General features: G+C 43.4%; 1 protein-coding gene across 1 annotated transcript in view; it reads right to left on the reverse strand.

The window, feature by feature from the left end:
• Nucleotides 1-4254, reverse strand: part of PRLR (prolactin receptor) — a 42925-nt gene extending 38671 nt beyond the window's left edge. Inside the window, exon 1 of the mRNA XM_075841865.1 lies at nucleotides 3958-4254. The gene's annotated coding sequence lies outside the window, so the exon portion shown is untranslated. The remainder of the gene's footprint in view (nucleotides 1-3957) is intronic.
• Between the last annotated feature and the right edge of the window lie 1746 nt (nucleotides 4255-6000).

Below are 6000 nucleotides of genomic sequence, written 5' to 3' on the forward strand. Positions count from 1 at the left end.
GGATATGTCATCTGGGGTTTTACTTAGGACTGCAGGTAAACCTACTGCCAGAGAGCTATTCTGATGCATAAACAATGCGGTCTTAACAATATTAGCTCTACTACATAAGAATGAAGGATTCGGATCACACAGCAGATAAAAGATATGAATAATACATATTAAGCCCATAAACTCAGGAATTATTTTTTTTCTTCTTGGGGAAAAGGAAAATGCAGCAATTTATGGTGATCTCAGTGATTTTACATAGGACTGCAGGTAAATCTAGTGCGTTAGCCCATAACCCAGCAGCTAACATAAATTCAGCTCTGCTATATCTGTAGATTGTTAATGTTATCATGTTGGACTACCGAGCAGCTGGTTATTACACTATAGAGTCTGCGTCTATCTGATCATGCTGGGAGTTGTAGTCTGACACCAGCTGGGGCGGAGGGTCTCCTACATTGTCATACACAAGCACGCTTCGGGAATCGGTCATATGCATAGAAGTTTTCAGAATTTTTTCGATGGCCACATGGCCTAAACTCTACATTTTGTATGTAGCAGAGCTGAATTTGTCATTTGAAATTGTGATTACTGTCTGGCCATAAATAGAAAGGTTATCGGTGGATCTAAATATCTATCCAATATTTTTGCCTATAGCTGGCGCTGGTCCTTAAAGGGGCATACACGGAAGAAAAAAAAAAAAAGGAGTTCAATATTACAATCCAGTTTGGTACCACGATGACTAGCTGAATGTGGGGGCCCTGCTGCTAGGAACAGCATGACATGCCAAGTCCTCCACAATGAGCGCCAATCTTTGCAGCTCCTCCCCCTCATTACCTCACATATGCCCTAATTGTTTTAGCACCAGACATATCGCTAATAATCCTCATTTGCGGCTGGATTAGGTCTATAATGCATTAGGCCTACTTGCAGTTCGGTCTAAAACCACAGACAACACAGTGTGGCATCATTATTGACAAGTTATGCTGAATGACAAACTCAGCTCGACTACATCTGCACATTTATCGCTTCCAACCATACAGAATGAGTATAATCCCACTTCTCTGCCTCTTTCCCTTACAGTCCTGTATAAGACTACTGGCAGAATGGCACAGCCGCTGCTCACCAGTCAGGTTCATGTTACTTACTGGTCTTTTTCCTCTCGAGAGTTAAACCGGCTTGGATGGCATGAAAGTGAAAACCCCTCAGTGACAGATTAGGGCAGAACGGCCGTCACTCCCTCCTTGTTATCCAATAGGACAGTCACCTGACCAGGCTGGAGGCACAAGGAACAGCTGAGAGCAACCTTACATTCTATCACTGGTACCAGCGCTACACCTCCACCTACCTCTGGGTGGCGCCAGAGACACTAGTATATTCTGATCGCCAGTCAGAAGCCCTGTTAACCCCTTCCTTTCCACTTTGGTCAACATATGGCAAGCCAAGTTAGAAATAAATGGCCGCCATTATCATATGATCACGCGGGACCCGTAATAAATGAGATATCGTCAGGGCTGCGTCATAAATCCGCAATTTAATTTTACGCTGTATTATATTAAAGAGAATTTTGCCCTCTAAATCGATTTTAAATACGTCGAGGAGTCGTCGTCCTGCGTAAAGTCCTTTAATACGTCGTTTGTCCGATGCTGGATTATCAGCAGTGACAACTACTAATGGCAGTCTATAGAGACGATCACCCAGCTCTTCCAAGTTCCTGAATGTCACAGAGATGAATACCGCCCATATTCCCATATGGCGGTATAATTAGGGTACAGTCACACGGGGTGGTCAAATTATGTTTTTTTGTGTGACAGTGGCAGCAGAAACCACAAGTGTGCCACACTGTGTGAATAGACCCTTAGCCAGATCGGCTGTTCGGGAGTTTGAGAAAGCAGAGTGATGAGAGATCTGCCCTGATGTAGAATAATACTGCCAGACCCAGAATGCCCAATCTCCTGCCCATGACAGCCCACCGCACTCACATAATGGAGCGCTGCCGCCTACTACGCCTGATGCTAATTAACATACGTATAATGACCGGGCAGAGTGTCGTAACCTGATTAGTGGGTGGACTACCCCTGCCCTAAAATAGAGAGCTCTCTGGGTAATTAGGAGATGCCCCAGGCCGGTGGGTGGCAGATCCTGTTTGTTTACATTGCAGCGACGCCAATTTACATTCCTAATTTTCTTGGTCAAACTCACATTTTAGTTTTAGGGACCAAGAAAAATCTGGTGGGGCAGACCTCAATTCCTAATCTGGAGGGGCAGTCCACTAACCCTAATCTGGAGGTGCAGTCCACTAACCCTAATCTGGAGGTGCAGTCCACTAACCCTAATCTGGAGGTGTACTCCTCATCCTGATTTGGGGGAGCAGTTCACTAATCCAAACCAAGGGGAGCAGACCACCAATCTCAATCAGACCACTAAATTTTAATATGGAGGTGCAGTACACCAATCCTAATTTGGGGGGGGGGGGGGGGGATGCAGGTCACTAATCTTAGCCAAAGGATACAGACCACCAATCCAAATCCAAGCACTATTTATAGTCTGGGGGGTGCAGGTGACTAATCCTAGCCCAAAAATATAGACCAGCAATCCCAATCAGACCACTAATCATAATCCGGTTGGGTGCAAGAAACTAATCCTAGCCAAAGGATACAGACCATTAATCCCAATTACAGTGTATAAATCATAATCTGGGGGTGCCCGCCATTTATCGTAATCTGGGTGGGTTCAGATTACTAATCTCAACCAGAGGATACAACACAGCACCAAAATATTCCGGAGAGCTGTACAGAGATTGTCACCATTCACTATCCTTCGTAGGGCTCGTAATCTAATCTCACCATCTGTAAATTTTTTGAGTATGAGAGGAAAACCACGCAAACACAGGGAGATGTCGGCCATGGTCGGTTTCAATCCCAGACTCCAGCGCTACAAGGTAACAGTGCTAACCACCAAACCACCCTCTAATCCTAATCTGAGCGTGTAGGACACTTTGAAATATACCCTCAATCATAAGGGCATCTGTGGAACACATTTTAGACACATATAATCTGAGTGCATGTGGTGCTAACAAAAATAATCCCAATCTATAGGAGGTGCTGGCCACTAATTCCAAAACTAGAGTGGCCACTAATCCCACTCAAAGGACTGGGGGGGTGAAAAATACTAATCCCAATATGGAGGGTGCCGGTCACTAATCCCAATCTGAGGAATGCACTCCACTAATCTCAATCTCAGGGCTGCAGACCCTTAATCCTAATTTGGGGTACAAACGACCAATTCTTATCACTAATCCACGCCAATTTAAGTGCACGTGGCGCTAATAATCGCCATCAAATAATAAAACTTGTTACAACGTGCCGGTGTTGCTAGGATACACGAGACCCGGAATAACCAGCACTTTCCAGGCTCCGATTAGGGGTGGGCTACAAATGATATATATGTGGGGGGGGGGGTATAATAACTTTTCTGCTCTTATCATCGCTCTCGCTGCGAACGCTTTACGGGAGCGCTATCACGGGGAATTTTCTGTTGCTATATATCCGTGTGTTTACGCCCGGCCCCTATGTGAACACGGACTGACAGCGGAGGCTCCTGCATCTCTATATCTGCCTCCCTGTCACGTATTTACAGCAGTCGTTTTTTAAAGAATGGCGCGGCGACAAAAATCCAGGCAAAAAAGATTTGCAACAGATTAACGAAATAGGAAGAGACACACACACACACACACACACACACACACACACACACACACACACACACACACACACACACACACACACACACACACACACGTGCATGGAGACCAGCACCACATATGCAGCAGAGCTGAGTTTACCATTTGGTACGACTCATCGCCCCATCATCTTTCTAAAGGTCCGTGGTTCTGATAAATGACAATTCTCTCCGTATAAGATCGCGCCGGCCTTTTTTGCCTCCAGCCGGGCACTCAGCTCCGTATACTATTACCTGTCCATAGCAGCAGAGGGCAACACCTCCCGGGCGCTCCTGCGTTATCCCAGGCTGCGTCCTGTTCCGTATTCCCCATATTCCCAGGCTGCGTCCTGATCCGTATTCCCCATATTCCCAGTCTGCACTATGCAGGGATTTGTCCTGTGCAATCCAGATTGGTGGTGGGGAGCGTTCTGGATGAGGCTCCTGTGCCCGGGCAGAGGCAGTGTGCCCTCCGTGCCCTGTGCCCAGCAGGATTCCCAGCTTTCTCCCGGCTCTTCTTATGTTTAAAACCCTTCACTTCTCATCCTGAATGTGTCCCTGCCCATGATGGGAACGTCAGAGCTGCCAGCAAAACCTGGCCCGGCCTCCCCGCTCCTCCTGCAAGAGGAAATGCACTGACACATTGTGACTTACACCAGATAAGGCTCAGCCTGGTGCCAATGCACTGGTGGTGGTGGTAAAATAGGGGCATCTGATCCTTCCTGGCACAGTGAAAGCTCTTTATTATGACTATTCCAGGATTTGACTACACAGAATACTATTATATAGATGTAGCAGAGCTGAATTTGTCATGGGACGCTATAATGTAGAAGGTTTATGTAAAACCGCAGATGATATAATATTGAGTTGTGCCCAACTCGGCTCTACTACATCTGCATATACAAATAACAACCATGTTCCCTCTAGTTATGATTAATGCAGTTGTTTTCACTGTAGTCCTATGTAAACCATATATCGTTTTTATATTGTCACGATCAATTGTGCCAGATGACAAACCCAGCTCTTCTACATCTGCAAGAACAATGTTCGCTGTAGCAATGTTTAATGCAGTTGTTTTCACTGTTGTCCTACGTAAACCAAATATATTTGAATATTGTCATATCAGTATGCCAGATGACAAACTCAGGTCTACTACATCTGCATGTACTTACACTTAAAAATGACATTCCCTCTAGTCCTGTTTAATGCAGTTGCTTTAACTTAAGTCCTATGTAAACCACAGATATCGCAATATCATGATTAGTTCTGCCAGAAAACAAACTCAGCTCTGCTGCATCTGCATATACTATTAAGAACAATCTTCCCTCTAGTGATGTTTAATGCAGTAGTTTTAACTGTAGTCCTACGTAAAACATATATAGGTTGATATTGTTATGATCAATTGTGCCAGATGACAACCTCAGCACTGCTACATCTGCATATACTTAAACCTAAAAATTACATCCCCTGCAGTTAGTTTAACTTTAGTCCTATGTAAACCACAGATATCAAAATATCTTGATCAGTTGTACCAGATCACAAACTCAGACTGCTACATCTGCATTTACTTATGTAAACCACAGATACAAATCAGTTGTACCAGATTACAAACTCAGCTCTGCTACATCTGCATTTACTTATGTAAACAACTGATATAAATCAGTTGTGCCAGATTTTAAACTCAGCTCTGCTACATACGTATATACATACACTAGAATGAAAAATATAGGGACAGGCTGTTTTTATTAAATTTTGGAATATTTGTAATTTTTGGTAAAATGTATAAATAAATAATAATAATAAAAAAGGAAAAATTCTGTCCCAATAATGATTTACTACCTTCTGTGCAGTTGTTTTACATGCAGTCCTATGTAAAACAACTAATAACGTGACAATATGATTAGTTGTGCCAGATGTCAAACACAGCTCAGCAACATTTTACTCTAGTAATCTTTATATCCCTTTGTTTTGACTGTAGTCCTATGTAGACCACAGATGATAAATTCAGCTCGACTAATTGGGTATATACATACAATTTGAGAGTGACATGTCCCCAATAATACTTCAATACCTTATGTGCCATAGGTTTACGTGCAGTCCTATGTAAAGCAACTAATAACATGTGAGGTCATGACCAGTTGTGACAGATGACAAACTCAGCACTGCTACATCTGCATATACTTACACTTAAGAACTACATTCCATCTATTAATGTCTATATACAGTCGTTTTAATGTAGTTCTTTTGTTAGCCACAGACGTTGTGATATCATAAATCAGTTGTGCTATATGACAAACT

Source organism: Rhinoderma darwinii, chromosome 1 (genome assembly GCF_050947455.1).
Source record: "Rhinoderma darwinii isolate aRhiDar2 chromosome 1, aRhiDar2.hap1, whole genome shotgun sequence".
In the NCBI taxonomy this organism is placed as follows: Eukaryota; Metazoa; Chordata; class Amphibia; order Anura; family Rhinodermatidae; genus Rhinoderma; species Rhinoderma darwinii.